At 41.3% G+C, this 21039-nt stretch overlaps 1 long non-coding RNA gene across 1 annotated transcript; it reads left to right on the forward strand.

Moving 5' to 3' along the window:
- Positions 1–2182: 2182 nt before the first annotated feature.
- LOC135425373 (uncharacterized) lies at positions 2183–20676 on the forward strand. Its single transcript, XR_010435574.1, has 2 exons — positions 2183–2328; positions 14019–20676. It is a non-coding gene; the product is annotated as an uncharacterized LOC135425373 (long non-coding RNA).
- The last annotated feature ends 363 nt before the right edge of the window (positions 20677–21039 follow it).

Consider the following 21039-nt stretch of genomic DNA (forward strand, 5'->3'; position numbering starts at 1 on the left):
AGTAGTTATAAGAACCACATTCAGGTTATGAAAAAGTCTTTTTGAAAAACAAGCAACGCTGTCTGCTCAGACTATTGCTCCTGGTCACTACTGGTTTCTACAAAGTTGCCTATTCAAAAATATTGAAAATTTTTCTTTTAAAAACTCAAGCAAACAAAATCCCCAAATCCACACACTCATATTTAACACTGCCTGTGCTTAAATTCTAGCTTTGAATACAGGTTCTTTTGCACAAAGAAAAAAAATAACATCAAAGCATGGAATATTTTGTTTTAAAAAATAAACTAAGTAGGGGTTTCCTAAATAATTTAACAGATACAGTAAACAAAAATTATGACCTCATACAAAACACCCTCAGCTTGCTACCATTTTTCTCCTGTGGTAACACATATGGGTTCTGTGTTTTGAGGTTTTAATTTTCATCACACAGTATCCTGTCCTTTGTCAGAGCACTGTTGGAGGTGCAGAGTAATGACCCAAAGCCCTGTGAAATGCTGTGCTAGTTTCTCCTATGAATGTCCCAATGTTTACTGTAAAATCATTACTAATATAAGATAAAATATCCTAGTATCAACCAGTGAGCATGGCTTTGAAAACAAGATCTCCTTATATTTGTTAGTTAATGTTATCAACATGATGAGGAGTTAAAATAGGAAACCTCTTCAAATAGTAAGTTCAGCTGACCAGAAAAAATACAAAAAATCCTGTGTTATGGAAACAGATTTCTTGTCTGTAGCCTCCTTTCTTTAGAATTTCTCTTAGTCAGCAATGACTTTTATTAATGCTTGGATTTCACTTGGGATTTCCCAACCCCTGGTTCACTCTGCTGATAGGCTTTTGCCAATCTTACTTTGTTTTTAAAATGGTGTTGACTTGTTGCCCTTGTTAAACATAAAGTAATATTTAATATCGGGGGCCTCCTGGTGGTCTAGTGGTCAGGATGCGGCGCTCTCACCGCCGCGGCCCGGGTTCGATTCCCGGTCAGGGACTTCCCCGGGCAGATGGAGCTCGTCAGCCCTGTAAGGCCATCCATCTCAGAGAAGGTCACTCCAAACAAACCTACATCCTGAGGACCTCGCTGCCACTGACCGAGCTCGCTTGGCCCCGGCAGATGAACCTCAGGATTAAAGGGTGGGCTCAGTTCAGCGCACGCTGTGTCTCACCTAAAAAATCCACTGCGCAGGCTCGAAGGGTAAAGACCTTTCCCAAATCTGGCCATGATTTAATATCAATTTAAGCTCTGCCTTCAGTTGTAAGAGTTACTCATGAGAGAACAAATACAAGTCAAAGTGAAATGCTTCTGAAGCATAGGAAGTTTTCATTCTTAAGGTATATAATTACTTTTCTCTTTCACTATTGGAATCACACACCCCATTGTAAGACTTTTCAACAAGTAGAATAAATTACTGCAGCAAAGCCAGGTTTTACATTTATTTGGTCCTTGGAGGGATGCTGGAATTAAGACTAGAAGTAAATGAGGCCTCACTGATTTAGTATCGAGTGCCTCAAATGTGTTAACCAGTTAGTGTGTGATTTGTATGTTTCCTTCCTCACACACACTGTCCACAAAGGAAAATATAATCAGGGTTTAAAGTTATGTTGTAATCATCACTTTGATTCTAGTGAATTGTTTCAATTTCTTATTGTATGTGAAAGAAAAGTCAAGCAAGGCAAATTGCAACAAAATATTTCTATTAAAGCTGTATTTAACACATAATGCAATGCTATATGTCTCATACCTTGGTTTTTATACTATTAAAAACATTTCACAGTGTGATTGCAGTAACTGCTCCCTACCAAGAGCTGATCCTGCCCTGACAGTCAGTGGGCAGAACTTCTGGATTGATAGTTTGGGAGCACAGAAAATGAGCTGAGTAGTCAGACAGTGGGTCAGTGCCAGAGTCAGGAATAGAAATCATCTTCCCTTGCTCATTTCAAATGCTAAAAATCTTGACTCAAATCCATCTGCATGGTATTTCTCTAGGATGAAAGCTTCCTGCAGCATCCTTCAAGGTGAACCACATCAGAGGGGGTACCTGCTGCTGGTGGTGCTGCAGAGACGAGGGTGGACAGCGTAGCACACCACTAGCTTGCTTAAGATCACTCAGCAAACTTTCTTTTCCTTGCTTTTCTATCCTTATATTGTGTTAATTTGCCTTTTTCTTTCTTGAATGTGCAGAATAACAGGAAATTGGTTCATTTTCCTTGGAGTACAGAAATGGAAGAGCCTTGGCCTTATCCCTGTCCAGAGGCAGCGCACAGAGGAAGAGGCCAGTGGGGTCAGACAGACTGTGCCAGCCATGGCTGCTCTGTGGGACAGGAAGGAAGGTAAGAACTGTGCCTCCGAGGTACAACTGCTTTACACTGTGCTGAGAACATCACGGTTTGTATAACACCACTTATGTGCCCAAGGCTGTGTTAGGGAGACATGCAGTGTGCTTGTATCCATGGCGAAACCGCTCATGGATTTGACTTTGCTCCCTGTGTTGGACTACATTGAAGACTGAATTCAGAGTGCCACTGCCCTCTTACAGAGGGGGAGCTCAGCCCAAGCCTGCTCTGCTCAGCAGGGAGGGAAAGCAGCAGGAGCAGTGTGGGGCAGTGCTCTGTGGGAGCTGGCACAAGCCTGGTGCTCTACACACTCGAGGGATGACAGTGTGGATTACACACCGAAATCATCCCCCTGATCTGCCTGGGAACAGATGGTGTTCTCAGAATCCTTCTTTCTAGCAGCACTGAGCCCATTGATTTAGTGCTGTTCCCCAGCTTCAAGGGAAGCAAAGTGATTCCCTTGCAGTTTTGCACCCCACTGGCTCCATGAAGGCAGCTGGGAATGACAGCTAGCTTGATATGGCAATAACATGGCATTTTCACTATAGGGAAAACAGAGCTCTAAAATCACCATGTCATTTTCGTGAAACAACATGTTCAGGATTAATTACTCCTGGAAGCTGTTGCAGCTGAAAGTGCAGCTATTTAAAGACTTACAGGTGCAGTGAGTCTGGGTCATCCACGAAAATCATTGCCTGTTGACAAGAAATTTAACGGTTTGGTTTATTTTTTAGGAAAGCAAACACAACTGGATATGTTGAAATCTTAATGGTGCTTTCCCTTACTATTTGATACAGCTAGTAAAAAACCCCTGAACAATAAATCTCCCTCACCACAAGCCTTAATTATTTGAGAAAGTCAGCAGAAATGTCTTGAGACAACATTTGGAAAAAAGCTTCAGTTGATCAAAACCAAATTCGTCACTCTGTGTATGCACAAATGCTTGATTTGCATTCATTTAATATTTTCAACTAGCTGTATTTGGAAAAATCAGTATCACAAGCGTCCTTGCTGGCAAAGGATGTCATCAGAACAGGAGGAGGACAGGGAATCAGAGGAAGTACTGCAGTGATGTGAAATGAAAGAGCTGGTACAGCAAGTTAAGGAAGATGCCTCCAGTGGAGGAGCAGAAGGCAAAGTCTTCCTCATCTCCCTGCTTTGCTGTAGGACAGTTTTCCATACTGAAAGTACATGGGTTCACTTCATACTGCCTTCTGGAGTGAGCCCCCGCTAGTCTTAGAGGAAAACATAAACCTGTTTTTAAGGGGAGTTTGTTACAAGCTCTACCCAAAAAATATGGATGTATCCAACACTACCCTGGTTCTTCCATCCAGGACAGTTCTTTGCTACCATACCAGGTAGTTGCTCACTCTTTAATGTCACATATGCTATCCTGAGCGTGCTCCCTGTACCACACTGTGAACACACCATTGTTTTGAAACAAAAACAAAAAGGAAAAGGAAGTTTCAGGGCTGTAAGGACCTTAGAGAGCACAAAGGCCCAGTTCTGTGCAATGTGGCTGTGGGCAACCTTTGCTAACTGGTGCTAGTGCTGGGCCATCCAGCTGTGAGGCCATATCTGCCGCTGGGTCAGCTCTAAGGACAGGACACACAACCTCAGAGTACACAGGAGCTGATTCAAATTGCCAAACGCACCTCCCTTGACCTGGACCTCCAAGCTGCCTGTTTTTCTAATAAGAAGGGAGTTCTTTAAAAGAACCCCTAAGTGCTTAAAAGTGCTTTAAAAGGATTTTTATAACTTCAAAAGACTTGTATGTTCTGGCACATGGACAAAGTCACACGGTACTTCTGGGTTTATAATTACAATAGTTGGTATCTTTCTTATTTGACTTTTTGCTCAAGTCATCTTTGAGATTACTGCTTCATCCAGTCATTTGTCACAGCCAGCTCTTTACTGAGGCACAACTAGCCTACTCTTCATCACTAAGGAAAACTGTATTTGAAAATTATATTTAACAAAAGAAAAGTGGCCTTCAGCTGAAGATAGAAATACTTGTCAAATTACTCCATTGAAAGTTTTCCACGGTATGTCAATCAGTAACTTCTCATTATTTAAGCAATTCCTCAGAAGTTAAGTGATTTTTAAAGTTGCACAGTGTCAGCACTGCCTATAAAATCAGTAGTTAGTTGAACAGCTTTTGTATAAAACAAAAACACCTGCTGCCCACTGATGGGATCTGCAGTCATTAGAGCTGGATGTAAATTAGTTAGCAAAGTTTGGTACCTCTATGTATTTGAAATCAAGAAGAACTTTTGAAAGATTTCCATAAAGACAGAAAACACGAAAGAAATTATCTGGAAACATTTTCAGGACTTTAAATATGAAGCACTTTGTCACAAGGCAGGAAATTCTGTTCATGTTGATGGAATGTTAAAATGCACGTTTAAAAATGTTTCCTGAGTACAAGAGTGTTTCTTTCATAGATTTAACTATCAGGACACCTCACTGCAGAATGTAGACACTTTTTAGTGTCATTCAAAACCAGAAATTTATTCAAAACATATACATATGGAGCCTGTTGCCAGAAATAAGCAGTTCAGAGAAGAGAGTGCAAAGGGCTGTGTTCTTGTATTCCACCCTTTGCTGGTGCTAAGAGTTCTAGGATGTATTTCTTAGAGGCTTCTGAGAAAAGTTTTGAGCTCTGGAGACTTTATGCAATTATTTTGGGTTCAACAGTGCAGAAGTATCGATTACCACACAGAGTCATCCATCAGCTGCAAGGAAAATGTTGGCCATTCTTTAACACTTGATTTTTTTTTTCCCATGCAGTTGCTGAGTGCTTTCTTTGGCAAAACTGAAAGGCAGCCCCTTCAGAAATAGCTACCCTGAGTGTTGGAGGTTTATGTCTGTCACAAGATAGTGAAATAGATTCTATTGCCTCTCTCACTGTAGAATTATGAAAATAGAGATACAATTTTCTATTTCTAAATCTTGAGCTCACCGCTTGTGTTTTTAGTTTGTACGGGGCCAAAGTCTTGTCACATTGAAGTCTGAAGGTTGAATAGTTATTTATAAAAATAAAAATAAAAATTAGGATGAAAAGGCAGAAGTTAGGATCCTGAAATTCTGTGATTTATGGGCTGGGAAGGCACAGAAACAGACCCTGAGTGCTCTTTATTAGGTAATAACAATTGCAAGCATGTGTATCTGGAGTTGTGTGATTTTTTCCATTCTATTAACCATGTTATCTGACTTAATCTGAAAAGGTCTCTTTCAGTAAGTAGTAACCTGAAAGTAAATTCAATGTAAAAAGTGTTTTCTACCAACCAATACAGATTACTACTGTAGTAGTACTTCTGCTACTACGTATTTTAGGCTAAAAGCATTAACGCAGCCACCGAATGTACTTTGTACAAACACGAGACCTTTTTTTCTATTCTGCAATTTTTGCTTCCATTATGGAAAGCATTAGGAAAATAACATTTAATACTAAAAATATAGTGTCTCCTATGAGCTGGTATGGGATTGGCAGTGGGAATGAGGCACCATTTCATTTGAAATTTGGGTTGTGATTGATTACAGTCCCTTCTCTGAGCCACACCAGTCATTCTCAGCCCCCAAGAGAATAATGTTGAGTGTTTGTAAATTTTATCAACCTGTGGTTTTGCAAATAAAACTGAACCTCCATATACTGGTTTGAGTTAGATTTATAATGTAAAGAAATTCCAAACGTGGCTCTCCTAAAACACTAAATGCCCCCTTTCATTCTGATGCATAACACGTCTTTGCAAAGCAAAACCAGAATTGTAACAGCAGTTTTTACTGATTCAGCTTGTAGTATCACTGCAGAGAATAAAACAAGGTTCATGTTAAACAGGCAGAGAGGGAGGAAAAGGTCAAGATTTTCCACAAAACAACTTTGTATGAGGTAACCGCCACAAAACAGAACAGAGAATGTGGGGCACAACCAGAAATCAGTGTTTTCTATTAACTCTTTGTAGCAGCTCCAGGTACCACAGTTATGCTCATTAGAGAGAAACCCCAGCAGAGCATGACAGAATGTTTGGAATTCCTACTGCTGCTGTTTGCACTGTGTTTTGTCGGGGGGTTTCGTCAGCTATTGCTCTGCTGGGTTTTCCTCGAGCTCTTTAAAGATCCCTCTTCAAAGTTACATGGTTCTTAAAGTCATAGTAAAACAAAGACCTCATATCACAGTTTAATATTTCAATTAAACTACAGAGCAATAATTTGCATTAATTGTGGCTTATTAATTTCAAACAACAACATCTTGTTTTGTTGTACTTAAAGATTTTATTAGTAACAGACCCTTTTAGTTAGTGTTTGTTGCCCCAAGAGCTTCAGAGGAACTGATTTTCTGTCAGAAAAGATTGGAATCAATTGCATTCCTCCCTTCCAGATAGTGCTAAAACATTTATTTAAAGGTTTATATGCTCACCCTGCCTTATCTGTATTCCAAGTCACTTGTCCAATGAAATAAAATTCATTCATGCCTTCCTTCACTGTGTTATTGACAAAGTGTAAGCTTTATGTGGCTGGAAGCCAGAATTCTGTCTTTTGGGAATACCTCTCTCTAAACTTGTCTGAAAGAATTATTTTATTGCATTTTTCATGCCAGTTCAAGTGTGTTTGAATGGTAAATCCTAGAAGCTGGGCTGTCTGTGATCATATCAGCCTTTTGAATTAGCAGCATGCACAGCATGATACAAGTATGAGATTGAAAGGAAGGAGTATGTGTCCTACACAATTTTTTAATTAAGGATTTTTTTTTCATATATTACACTGCAAGTCACTACTTGATTCTACAAATCAGAAACTAGGTCAATTCAGTTTTCTAAATGCCTGGCATTATGTTGATAGGAAGTTTGCATAACTTTATGTTCTTTAGCCCATTCTCTATGTAAGAGCAGTATCTGGAAAACAAGCGCTGAAAACTTGTTGTGCCATGTTTCATTTGGGGAAAAGGAGCATCTGCAGCTGCTGTGTCCAGCCAGTGCTGCAGGAGCCACAACCAGCTGACTGCTGGGACAGAATACAGAAAAGCTGCTGTGATTCAGGTGGTTTCTTTTATACAAAAGATAGAGTAAGTCATTGCTGAATTAAATAGCTAACAAACCAGAGCAACCTGGCCTGGCAGCTGCAGTACTGCTGGAGGAGTCCAGAAGTGAGATATGTACATGATCCAATTGTCATTTCTCTTCCCTTCTGTGTTGGGATAGAACTCTTGCAAAGTCAAAAAGAGAGAGGTAAAAGTAGAATTTAACAGTGCTGTGCTGATTTGAGATTAGAATATGGGCAAAGGAAGCAATAAGGTTACCCTTCTGTCACTCAGCAGATTCACAGAGCTCACCCTGGAGAGAACAATGTGCAGAGAGGCACCAGAGTATTACAGCATTTAATTCCACTGTCTCCACCACAAACTAATTAAAAACCCTCTGATCCTCCGAACCCCTTCCTCTCCGTTTTCATTTCCTCTCCAAGCAGGAATTCAGTTTAAATTTGGCATCCTTTGGGGACTCTGCAATGAATAAGACTATTTGAGTTGTTCTAGAGCTTTCTTAAGCTTTCCTCAGGGAAACTATCCAAGCATTTTGAAACACCCATGAACTGAAAACTAAAAGATGAAAATGTCTGATTTTTTTAAGTTCTCACAACTAAGGGCAGAGAGGAGGCCTGGATAGAGGAATTAAAAATAATCCATGTCTCACTCAGAAGCTGCTGTACCTCTAGTGATGCTCCTGACATGAGCCACCTTGGGGGAGCCCAGTTACTGGAGGAGGTCCCCCCAGCAGCCCCCCCAATTCTGGGGTTCCCCTTGCAGCCCTGTGCAAAGGGACAGGGCTTGGTGCTGCACAGGGGGAGCTCTCAGGTGTGCGGGTGAGGTAAGGAAAAGAGGTTTGTTTTCTGTACACTTTAACTTTTTTTGGCCAGCCTGAGGTAGTCAAGCATTTGGACTAGAAGATAATTGTAGGTCCCTTCCAACTGGAATTATACTGTTCTATCCTAATTTCCCTTTGTACAGTAGTGCTGTTTTAGGAGTACGTGACATTTTCTGGAATTGTCAGTTATGCACACATCAGTGTAACACAAACTCAAGTGAGTACCTTAAGAGAAGAAAACTTGGCTTTGAGTAAGTAGCCTTCAATTTGAGAGATTTGGGCCTAAAGATAAATATTCACATCTATGATAAGCCTCTCTTATTGGGCTAGTGCTGTTAATTAAGGTATTAATTAGGCTGCAGCGTCTAATCTTCAGTTTTTGTATGTCCGTGCTTATCTGTCCGTGACCAGTTGTGTCTGAACTACTCTCCAAGCCTGTGGCCACCAAATGGACACTTGTGCAGCCACCAGGAAAACCTTCCATTTCAGGGCAACAATCCTTCTTCATTTGCCAAGGAATATGAATAGCACCGCAGGCTTTCCAGATAGTCCTGAAAGCAACCCCAGAAGAAATACCTGTGGATTTTGTGCTGATTCACTTCCGAGGTCATAAAGAAAGTTGAGGTTGAGACCACCTTTACTTTCTTTGTTATCAGATGAAATGATAATCAATGGGTCACAAAGTTGGGTAGGCCTGCGCTAAGCAATGCTAAGCAGCAATTACCTTCCTGGTTCAGGCAAGGAAGCTTTCCAACTATTGTGATAGTTATAGGTTAGTCAGTCTACTACAGTTCTGAGTCACTCTGGGCTTAAAAAAATGCCGCACTCTGAAACTAAAGCTACAGCACAGAATAAAGCCTTCTATTTGTTTAACCCTATGTCAAATGCAAGCCAGTGCTGTAACACAGAAAGCAGACCTCAAGTAGGCATTTGAGGATATTTTACCTTGTTTTCCTCCTTTCAGACAAAGACCCTATTTTTAGAAATGCTTTTACTTAGTCATAGAAATTATCTGAGAGCTAGGGAAATCAATCACAACTCTAACACTCAAGGTCCTAATTTTGAGCTTGCCTTTAAAGGTATGTGCTCTCCTCCCTTGGCCAGGCCATTTTTATAACATAGCCCCATGAGAATTCATCACCTTGAAACACAAGCTGGGAAAGTCAGCAACCTCCAGTGCCTTTCACTGGGAATTTTTCCAGGAAAGCTTTCCAGACTTCATAAAGACAAATGTGAAATCAAGGCTCATCAGGCCCCATTGGGAACAACCCTCATGCTCAACTACATGCAAACTCACCAACTCAAAACAGGATTAACTCATGTCTGTGTATTGCTTTTGTCAGTTCTCATATTGGACAGTTCCTCCATTCCTCTTGGAGCTCACAGGGAGCTGTAGCATAAATACTTGGCTAATGAATTGGCCTCATCCTTTGCTTGGGTGTCTGTAAACTACCTAATGTAGTTACTGGGCACCCTTGGCCCACCCCTAGCCCAAGTGCTTCACATTAGTAGCCATAAAATACATTTCTCATACCATGGGGGGAAATGAAACATTTCACACTATCCCTGACTTTGGAGCAGACACCTGAGAGCGCACAATGCTTCTCCAGCACTCTGGGCTGTCAAGGTTACTTAGTGATGTTGGGAGGGTTCCCCCTGCTCCTGCCCCCTGTGCAGCATCCCCCAGATTAAGTGTTGTGTGCTCAGGGCACAGTGTTCCCTCCTGCTTGCCCAAGGGCAGATGTTGGCTCAGCCCACATGATCTGTCTACAGCAGGAAATGTAATCTCAATGGGAGAATGGGAGCTCCTAACAGAAGTCATGAACTCATTCACAAGCCAGACATGCCCCAGGAGTTAGTTTTCCAGTGGCCTCGTTTGCCCTCTGTTGTTACACATGTGTCCCAGTGGCACTATCTCACAGGAAAAAAAAATAGATTCAGATATGACTAATTGAAGATAAAATGTTGCTTTCAGCTGCCATTTGGCAGCTTTCACCCTTGTGGTGGGGAGGTGGTTTAAAGAGGTGGAAAGCAAATATTTGGATTCTGAAAACACTCTTACTGCACCTTTTTTGTGTGTTTATGTTTAAACAAACTACAAGCTGAATGGATGATTAATTCCAGAGAGATGAATACTAGAATGTAAAAAGGTCATTTTGTGTTCAAGACAACTTGCTAATGCAAAGCTGATACTCTGCTGATGGGCCAAAGTCATTTTCCTATGATTATGAAGAGAGTCAAAAACCTTCATATGGAGCGACCTCTTGGTAGTGGTTCTTTTAAGGGAGGAAAAAGAAAGATGAACTCTTGTGAATTCTGAAATATAATGATATTATTTATACGACCATTTTCATCGTGTCTAAGAATAAGCTGACAACAGAGAGAGAGAGAAAAAAAAAATTAAAAATAAGTCAAAAATCTATCAAATAGGTGCAAACATCCCTGAATCAGAAGTTTCCTGTCCTTGTTCACGTGTGGGGAGCACTGATACAGTCCCTGTTTCATCCTAGACTTCAGAGCTGTGCACAATAAGTCATGGGAGAACATGAGTGCTCTGAACTCTCCAAATGCCAGGCACTGTGATCAGAGATTGAGGCTGATTGCTTGGCCTTCAAACAAATTCCTTCACCTTTGTACCAGGCCAGAAGGAATCCCACACATTCCTCAGGCTTTACAGACAGGGCTGGGTTTCTGTGGTCTCATGACCCTCTTCAAAACAAGTGGTCTTACACCAGCCCCAGCTTTTAAGGTTTCTTGATTTAGTTCACAGCCTGATTTTCAGATATGCTTATTACAGAAATGGCTCACTGAGAAATGAACACTGAGATGGTTTGAATTCTACATTACATGAGGGAAACTTGTATTTTGACAGCAACTTCACTTACGCAGATGTGCCACACTCTTGTATATAAAGCAGACTATGGAGTATGGTAAAACCACCCTTCCCATTTCAGTGGTCTCAGACATGATGATGCTAGACACATCTGAAGGACTGGAAATAGTAAAACTAAACACCCCACAGATATGATCTTTGGCACCCAGGAGGAAATCAGCTGCTCCTGCATTCCTACAGACTCCCAGGGCATCAGATGTGTGCAAAAATAGCTTTCACAGGAAAAGCAAAAGTCTCTCCAACTTATTTTTCTTAGCATTTCACAGACATACCTAACCCCTTAGCAGAGCTGACCCTCTATGCTTCAACCATTTTATGTTTTTTAATGAGGTTATAGGGTTTTTCTAATTTACAGACATTAAAGTGCTTTCTTCTTGTAGTTCTTCTAGTGTTAACTGTAGTTTTGTTTTCTGATGATTTTCTTGTCCTTATTTTCGGCTAGGAGAAAAAGCACTTGGGAAATCTAAACTCAGGCAAAATTTAATATTACAAGACACTACAAGCTAAGGTTTTCAAAATATTGACTTGTTAGCTCAGTTTCATGAAGGACAGTTGATGTGGCAAGAGACAGTGGGACTAAGGAAAAAGAAAATTCCTCAGGTCACCTGGAACTCCTTTTTCCTACTCCTCAGGTCACCTGGAACTCCTTTTCCCTACTCCTGCCACAAACTCTATGAAGTAAGTCCTTTTTAAGAAATATATAGCTTCTGACCTCAACTACTTAACAATTACTTAACAAAAAAATGTCAGTTTTTGAGAACAAGTTATTCTGCAAATAGACCTACATCCTGAATAGTGTGTCACATCTCACTGAACCTCATCAGTGTTGCTAATTGTGACTTCTCATAACATTCTAATTGGCAAATATGTAGTGCAGTTGATCTACATCAGAAAATTTCTTTACTTATTTATTCTCCCAGTAAAAACAACAAAAAGGTAAGTTTTCCAAATTGCGAACAATCTTAGGGAGGATTTCTGCACTGAAATATAAGCAGTCTCTCAGCCCTAATCTTCCATAATATTGCCAAAGGAAGAGCTGTCCAGAAACTAGATTGCCTATGTTGTTTCTACTTATTTTATGATGGACTCCTCTGATGTCTGATAAAGACTAAGATCTGGATTTGAGAGACCTGATGCTATGAAAATGCTGAGCCAACCTTGTCTATCAACCTTTGACATATACAGAGGGCTGGTAATTGCCATTTCATTTCTAAATGTTGTAAATGACATAGCAAATTATTTCTTGATAGGATCTACTTTTAGATCTCACTGTAGAAGGCAGACAATTTCAGAGAATAAATCAATTTTCTTGCCCTGTACTTTTGGTTTACACCCCATCCCCCCTACAAATGTCTAATTACCTTAGATAAATGTGCGTGAACATGAGCCTTCCCCTTCATAATCCAACTCCTGTGTTCCTGGTTTATACTGAGGTTAATAAGATCAGCCTATTTACCATACCACTTAAAGCAATGCTTTTAATGCTCCATGCAACTTCATGGTCTTTTACTAGGAGTAAAAAAGGACATGGAATTAGAGAATGATCATCTTTGATGGGTCTGGGTTCAATAACAGAGACTTCTATCTTAGGAGTCTATGAACTGAAATGCCAGTAAACAGATTTGCAGAAATACTTGGTTTGTTTTCCAAGAGCATTAATTTTCATTTTTATCCTGTTTATCCTTCTGTGTAATAATTCCTCACTCCTGAATTGGAGAGGAGACTCATGCATTATCATTGAAAATGCCACGGAATTCAATTAAGGACTGGCTGCAGCATCCCTTCTTGGTTTGTGAATGATTCCAGTGAGAAAACAGGATGACTTTTTCCATCACAAAGCCTGGTTGCTAATTTTAACAGAGTAGACAGCCTTAAGCTTTGCAAGCCCTCATTAAACAAACAAACATTAATAAAATGGCTCAAGGGGTAGTTTCATTCAGCCAGGAGTAAAGCTATCTCTTGAACATTTTAGGGACCAAGGATATAAAACAATTCACATCTCAGATAATGTAATTCCACATCCACCAGACTCCAGCCTCTGGAAGCCAACGTCACTCCTCCAGCCAGACCCAAACTGCCTGGCACTCACTTGTCTGTAGGTCAAGTGTCGCCATTCTGCTGTCAGCACTTCAGCACCTCTTTGCCCCGGAGGTACAGGTACAGGTACCTGTCAGCTTGAAGGAACAGCCTGTATATGGAGATAAACGTTGATTCTGGTCTTCTGACATCATTATTATTATTATTATTGTCATTGTTGTTATTATTATTATTTATATTTCAATTTAGTTTTCAGGATGACCAAAAGTTTCCAAGACAAGCTTTAATGTTCAGAAAACCTGAGATATCTTTGAGCACACTGGAAAATGCCCCACTTCCTCCAATAAGTATTTAATCAGCTTTTCCAGACTTCTACCAGCGTAGTACATAGTCATGTTTTTAATTCTTTACTTCATCACACGAGGGAGCAAGGCGCAGATTGAATGTTCTATTTAAAAATACTTTGACACATTTTGTTGAAGCCAAGACAATTCTGTTGAAGTATTATCATGATTTAGTTGAGGTAAATCAGCAAATAAATCATGTTGCCCCATAGGGCCACTCAGCTGAGTGTGTGTTTTATGTACACAGAGCCCTATAGCAGCAGCAATTGGCACATTTCCTTCAAGTCAGTGAGAGATTACACAGTAAGACAGAGATACTTAGAGAGCTGCTGCTGCTGGTGTCTGAGCCCCTAGGCTTTTTTCAGGCAGCTCCAGTCTGAATGGATCACTTCCATACCAAGGGAAACAACAACAACAAAATCTCTGGAGTGCAATGTGAAGTGTTTTCCATTAATGGCAACACGAATGTTATTGCGGGGCTGTGTTATGCCGGATGATTGTATGCAGCAGAAGGTAATTTAACTCACCAGAATTTTGCTTTGCTTCCCCCTCCAGGTTAAAAGTCTGATCAGACGTTGGCTCTACATGCAAAATCATCGAGTGACTGCAGCCCCCCTCCCCAGTGGTGAGGCCTTGTTCCAGCTGCTGCCTAGTGCAGCCCTGGGTTCTGAGAGGGGTTGTTGCTCTCTCCAGACCTCAGTTGGTGGGGGCAGGATTATTAAGCCCTTCTGCTTTGCTCTGAACTGCTATCAATAGAACAGTAAATCTAAATAATGAGGTGCATACTGCTTCCTTCAATATGTGCTGCAGAGGACAAGCAGGGAACAAAACCAAAAGGAAAAGTAAGCACAGCTGGAGGCTGTTGTGCCATGGCACTGACTCCTGATGTGTGTGCCGGTATTTCCCTTGTACTGGTGTTGTATATCCTGCAGTTGTGCCTGCCTTGTGCTGTGAGGCTGTTCATTCACACAGGCTGTTCTTTGCATCAGTGACCCCACCACAGGGCTCAGCACTCACTGACAAGCTACAGAAAAGAGAGGTTGTATCTTGGAGTAGCAGTTCCTCAAACTTTTCCCTGAATTTCCTCCTCTCCTGCCTTCTGCTCCCCTAAAGGAAGGTGACAAGAGGCTTGCACCAGGACTGCTTTTCCCTGTGGTGGCCTCAACGGGAAGCCCAGCCCATTAGGACCCTTGGCCAAAAAGAGCCTGATGGAAGAGCCTGATGGAAGTATTCCCAGAAGGGCACCCACTTCTCGTGGCTGCCCCCAAATAAACCCTACCTGCTCTGTTTTGAGATTGCCCATGTTAGACAGGGCTTGGTCCAAGAGCTACAAGATCTGCCTGATCACTGGCACTGGTAACAAACCTGAGAGCTGCCAGCTTTCCACTGCCAGCAAAGGCTGAGGAGACAGGCATTACACCAAGGCTGATGCTATTTCTTGTGTTTTGGCCTACACCTCAGAAAAACTATTGCTTTGCTCATCTGCTGCAAAGCAATAACCCCCTAAAGTTGGGTTTCTGGAAGAAGAAACCTCAGAAAGAGGGCGAATGCCTACAGAAACATGATGAGAGATGAAATTCCTGCTGTCTGTAGGAATTATTGGAGTTGTGTATGAGAAGTCTGATGCTTTATCTGAACTTCTCTTTAACTAGCATGTGGTGAATACGTTGGACACATTCAAATACCCAGGTCTGAAAGCATTTTTAAGACCAGGTGTAAATATTCATAACAAAGGGATAGGTCAAGCCACTTGCCAGCTTTGTTACTTCAGTGTGTTAGAATTCAAGTGTCCTTCTTTCCCTAAGTATTGAGCTATAAATTCATGGCTACTATCAGAAGTGATCCAAGTCCTTCATATTCCAGGCAGGAATAGATGAACAAAAGTGCTTTCATCTGTGAGCAGTTGAAGGCTAAGAGCAACACACACACTCTTCCTCTCCTGGTCAGGATCCTCAGCTGAGAATTCAAAGGCCACTTTTCAAGGCTTTCCTCTCACGTGGGTGTATCTAAAGCATGAGTTTGTGAGGTTTTGGAGTGGTTAATCTCCCTCTATTGAACCTGATAAAATTTCTCTGATAGAAAGCTGATTTTTGATTTCACTCAACTCCTGTCTGCATTATCAAAAATATTCCTGACGGTTCCTCCACAGTCCTGAAGGCTTTCAGTGAGATTCAGTGACTCTCACCAGTTATTGGCAAGTTCCCAGGGTCCCACCCAAAGCTGACATGATGACCACACTTGATCTCAGCAAAGTCAATTCTGAAGGCTGACCTGATATTTTCCAAAAAAGGCTTTAACTACTCGGTATTTCTCGGGAGTAATTCCTATGTATAATCTGTGATACCTGGGCTGAGTACATCTACTCTGATAAATGCTTCATAAAAAAGACAGATTTCAGAATAATTCTATATTATATATTTGGATAACTACTTCACAAGCTGTTTGAGAAGTTTTAATGACAAGCCAATGATTAAAAACTATGAAAAAAAAAAGAAAGAACACATGTCTAAGTGTTTTGGGGCTCTGGTTTGGAAGTAGAGCTGACTGCCAAAGCTACTGGATAACAAAAATTCTCTTTCAATTTCTTTGCAATTTTGAAGCTAATACAACTTCAGCGAAAGTTCCTAATGTTATTTTTCCTCTCTTAACCTAATTAACAAACCGAAAATTTATGTAGTCCTAAATGGAATTACTTTCTCCTGAGCACTGCAGAGGGAGTTATTGCTCATGTACCTATTAAAGCCTGGGTATTGCTGCCAATGCTTCCCAGCAGCCGCAGTGCCTGAATTCCCTCCACAGGAATAGTGCCCTGTCTGAGGCCCCACTCCCTTAGGATGCAAACCCAGGACAGTATCACCCTGTTCCATTATTAGTATTTTAAATGTTGAACTGGAGTTGTTAATTTTAGCATATTTATCTGCTGAGCATTTAGATAAACCTTGATATGGCTTAAATATGTTGTATTTTAAAAGAAGAATTAAAAAAAACACACAATCCCAAACCCCTTGGTTTTCATTTCATAGAAAGCTTTAAGAACTCTTTTGATTAAATTATTAAAAAAAAAAAACCAAACCAAAAAAACGAAAGGAAAATTGCTTAAAGTCTCTGAGAGGAATAATTTTTCAATTACGATTTTTTCAACAGAATTGCATTAAAACCTGATTAGTCATTAACAAGAACCTGCCATCACTTTTAGAGGGATATTCTATGGTATTACTAGTACTGTGCTAATAGCTTCACAAGCAGTTAGTTTCTCAAAAACAGATTTAACACATATACAAACAGAAAATGTGTGTATTATTTTGTGGCTAAAATCTGTTTTATTGTGATACCACTTCTGAAATACTGAAGATATAAAGTGGTTTATGGTCCGAAAGATAAACCAGCACAAGCTGCTATGTTGGAATATAAGAAAGGATTTGAGAAAGTGCTAAAGGCATTATTACAGCTACAGAATGGACTCCTAAATCTTTAATGCAACTTGATTGATTCCCCCTGGAACCACGCTGTATTGTATTGATAAATAAACACCCAAAGTTGCTGTGCACAGTGTTTCCTGGCTATAACAGACTGTTTTTGTGCTTTAACAGGGTTTCTGTTAAATTGCAAACTGCAAATATTCCCATTAAAAATTCTTGTTCCCAGCACTCTGCACATCATCTCTCCTGATGATCCCAAAGCCCCCTGGGTGCAGCACTGCCCCAGGCAGGCTCTCCATCCTCCGGGAAGCACCGCAGCTCGAGGCCAGGCTGGGAGGGGCAGCCCAGCAACCTCGTCCTCTCTGAGGGAAGAGACTGGTTTCCTGACCTCGAATGTGCCCATGGCAATGGGTTTAAGGTGATAATTCCTCCCTGGCCTTGTTTTTTTTGGACAGGAAGAAGCAGTACAGAATAACCCTCCACTTTTATCTGCTCAACCACTACAGACAAAGCCTCCAGCCACTGGCCTGGCTTTGCACGAATTAAAGGCATTCAGCTCCCTGGCTTATTGCTCAGGATTGTCGGCCAAACCTGGCAGATAAATTTGGATTGTCCATTTGCGGTAGAATAGTTTAACCTTGTGCTAGACCAGAGTTTTCCAGCTGATATTTTCAATGGAGTGCTCCCCAAAAGATCAGTTGTGGCAGAGATGTCCTGCTCTGCATTGGCTATGGCTCAGTGGTTTACAAAGCACAAAATTATACATCCTGCAGACTGGAGCCCCCAAAGTGCCCTTGTTGTCCCAACTTTGCACTGATGTCACATTCACCTTCCTCCCTGCCCAAGAAGACTGGAAAGATCTGAAAGAGAAAACACAGCTTGAACAAAGTATTCTGATGGCTTGTAAGAAGCTCATACAATGTGCTCCCAAGGAAAATATAATCTGTGATTGTTAAACTCTAAGCACTGATGATGATGACAACTTAAAAAAAAAAAGAAAAGAATGTAGATGACTGTACTCTGGAGAGCAGTGTGAAATGAAACCACACAAAGGTAATTTCAGAAATAAGGAAATTTCTTGAAAGAAATTATTGGAGAATCTTTAGAGTCCAAGACACATAAAAAGCATCTTGACTATAAATTTTGAAAAAAAATCTTTTGGTAGGAGAACAAAATTTTTTTAAGTGCTGCACAAGAAAGAATGGAAATCTGTGCAGTATAATTATGCATTTTATAGTTCTGAATTAATGACAGAAAGGTAAAAAGGGACAATTAGTGTAGTTATCTTTTAAGGCACTGATGACATGTTCTTTAAATGTTCTTCCATGAGTCAGGATACAATATTGAAATCAAGTAAGGCAAAACCTTTTGTGGCTCACCATTGTGCAGAAAGTGTTTCAGTCTAGGGAATAGAACAACCGAGCCCATCATTATTTTCCAGAAGGAAAAACCCATGGCTGTGTATGATGTATCACTTAGTATGGTGGTACCTCAGAGAACAGGAGGTGAACAGGGGGAAAGGTCAGCAATTTTGAGAAAAACATCTGTACGAGCTCTGAATGAACACAGCCTTCCTTCCATAGAGTGGCAATGATCTCAGCACGGTGGCAGCAAATAATTTGTCCCTGAATGGTTTAAGTTTCTTAGTTTTTAGCAGAAATACCATTTTAAAATATCCATTCTCCATCCTGTAATGTCTCTAGGCTGTTCTGTTGGCCAGAGTACGAGGACAGCTCGGAGAGATGAAAGAACCATCAATGGCTTAGTGCACGAGGATCAGCTGAGATTGAGGCCCTGCTGTGTGATGATCCAGGTGTGTGTGTAGTAACTACTGTTCTTCTCTGAGCCTCTCTCTATTTACATGGAAAGGATCATCATCTGTGTTTTGCAGAGGAATCAAAAGTTTTGCTCTAAGTCTCAGATCAACTTGTTGCATAACCAGAAACTCAATATGAAGGCCTGAAAGTTGAACTTCAACTGCCTAAAACCCAGAGACATCCAAAACAGGCCTGTGGATGTAACACAGGACCTGTGACAGAGCTGTGCTGCTCTAAAGTGGCAGCTGGAGGAATGTCCAGTGACATTTGTAAGCTGAGTCCCAGCCTTGCATTGGGGCCTTTTATTTTTCCCTCCAGAGATGGCCAGCAATGGGAAGATACTTTCAGAAATGACTTCATGCATTGACATGCATCTCTTCCTGTAGAACTAATACAATGGTTCTGCACCTCCACTGACCACAGCAGGAATCTGCAGGAATTTAGACAGTTTCTATTTCAATACTTCGAGCCACTTCTGAGCACACAGGAGAGAAGACAGAAGAAACGAGCAGCCATTTAATGCATGTTAATACTTGCTAACTCCATCCATGTAGCTACTCTTAAGGCTATAGTATAAAGTGGACTTCAACAATAGCGCTGAATTTTTCCTTGCCACTGCATGCCATGAAAAGTAAAGTTTGGAAGAGTTTTTAATTAGAAGCCATGCAAAAATGGCGTTGCTGCTGTCTCATGACATACCTAGAAGGATACTTTCATAAGGAAATGAGATAGGAATAAATCTTTTTGCCCCACTGCCAAAAGGAAAACCCATACTGTTTCCTGTATGAGTGTGTCGTGGTTTAAGCTCAGCTGGAACTTAAGCCCCATGCAGTTGCTCTCTTCCCCCCACCTCATCCTGTGAGAGAGATACAAAAGGCAGAGATTAAGGGTTGAGATAACAATTTACTGGAAACAGCAACGAGATAAGAAAACAGCAACATAATTTAAAGAGTATGGTGTTGCTGAAGCTGAGGTCACTTTTATTGATGTCTGTTGAGAATCGCTGTTATGTAACTCATACCCCAGCACAGAGAAATGTCAGAGAGCAGCAGCAAAAATACAGCTTGGAAAGATTTGTCATCACAGATGGTCTAAATTACACCACACAGCACAGACTGTTTTCTCCTGCAGCATTTTGCAGGTTGCATATGCAAGAAATCCTGTGTTCCCTGCTGTAGAACTAGGAAGTGGATCCTGAAATAATTTCTTAGTGTAAAGTCCACAAATATAAAACTAGTTGCATTGGGGTTTGGGAGCGGGGGGCTATATTGATGGCTTCTGTGAGAAGCTGCCAGAAGCTTCCACCATGTCCAGCAGAGTCAATTCCAGCTGGTTCCAGGATGGACCCACTGCTAGCCAAGGCCGAGCCCAGCAGGAATGAGAGTAACACCTCTGGAATAACATATTTAAGAAGAAAAAAAAAAAGTTGTTGTGCAGATGAAAATTCCAACCGGAGAAGAGTGGAGTGAGAACATGTGAACAGCTCTGCAGACACTAAGGTCAGTGGAGAAGGAGGGGCAGGAGGTGCCCCAAGTGGTGGAGCTGAGATTCCCCTGCAGCCCCTGGTGCAGCCCCTGGTGAGGCAGCTGTGCCCCTGAGCCCATGGAGGGCCTCAGGGGTGCAGAGACCCCCCCTGCAGCCCGGGGAGGAGCCCTCACTGGAGCAGATGGACACCCAGAGGAGGCAGTGACCCCATGGGAGGCCCCAGTTGCTGTGGGATGGACTCATGCTGGAGAAGTTCATGAAGGACTGTTTCCCATGGGAGGGACAGCATGGGAAGCAGGGAAAGGTCTCCCCTCTCTGAGCAGCTGGAACAACCTGTGATGAACTGACTGTAAACCCCATTCCTATCTCCCTGCACCACTGGGCAGGGAAGAGGTAGAACTTGGGAAGGAAGGAGTGAGGGGGAAGATATTTTTAAGTTTTACTTCTCATTCTCCTGATCTGATTCTTTTAGTAATAAATTTAATTAATATCCCCATTTTGAGTCTGTTTTGCCTGCGACAAGTGAGTAATGTGTCCTGGTCCTTATCTCAACTCATGAAACCTTCATTATATTTTCTCTCCTCTGTCCGTTTGCAGAGGGGACTGAGACGGTGGCCTTAGTGAGTACTTGGCATCCAGCCAGGGTCAACCCATTATAGTCTTTTTGGTGCTGAAACCTGGGATCATGAGGACTTTGAGATAAGGAAAGTAACTGGGAGAGGTAATGGGTAAAACAAGTAATGAACATTGTTAGAGAATGAAATGATCAGGAGGAAGTGAGTAGCATTGATTACTCAATGAGCTGAATGGGAAAACCCAATTTCCTAGGAAATCTAGAAGAGGTTATGGACTGGC

The sequence above is a fragment of the Pseudopipra pipra genome, chromosome 21 (assembly GCF_036250125.1).
Source record: "Pseudopipra pipra isolate bDixPip1 chromosome 21, bDixPip1.hap1, whole genome shotgun sequence".
NCBI lineage: Eukaryota > Metazoa > Chordata > Aves > Passeriformes > Pipridae > Pseudopipra > Pseudopipra pipra.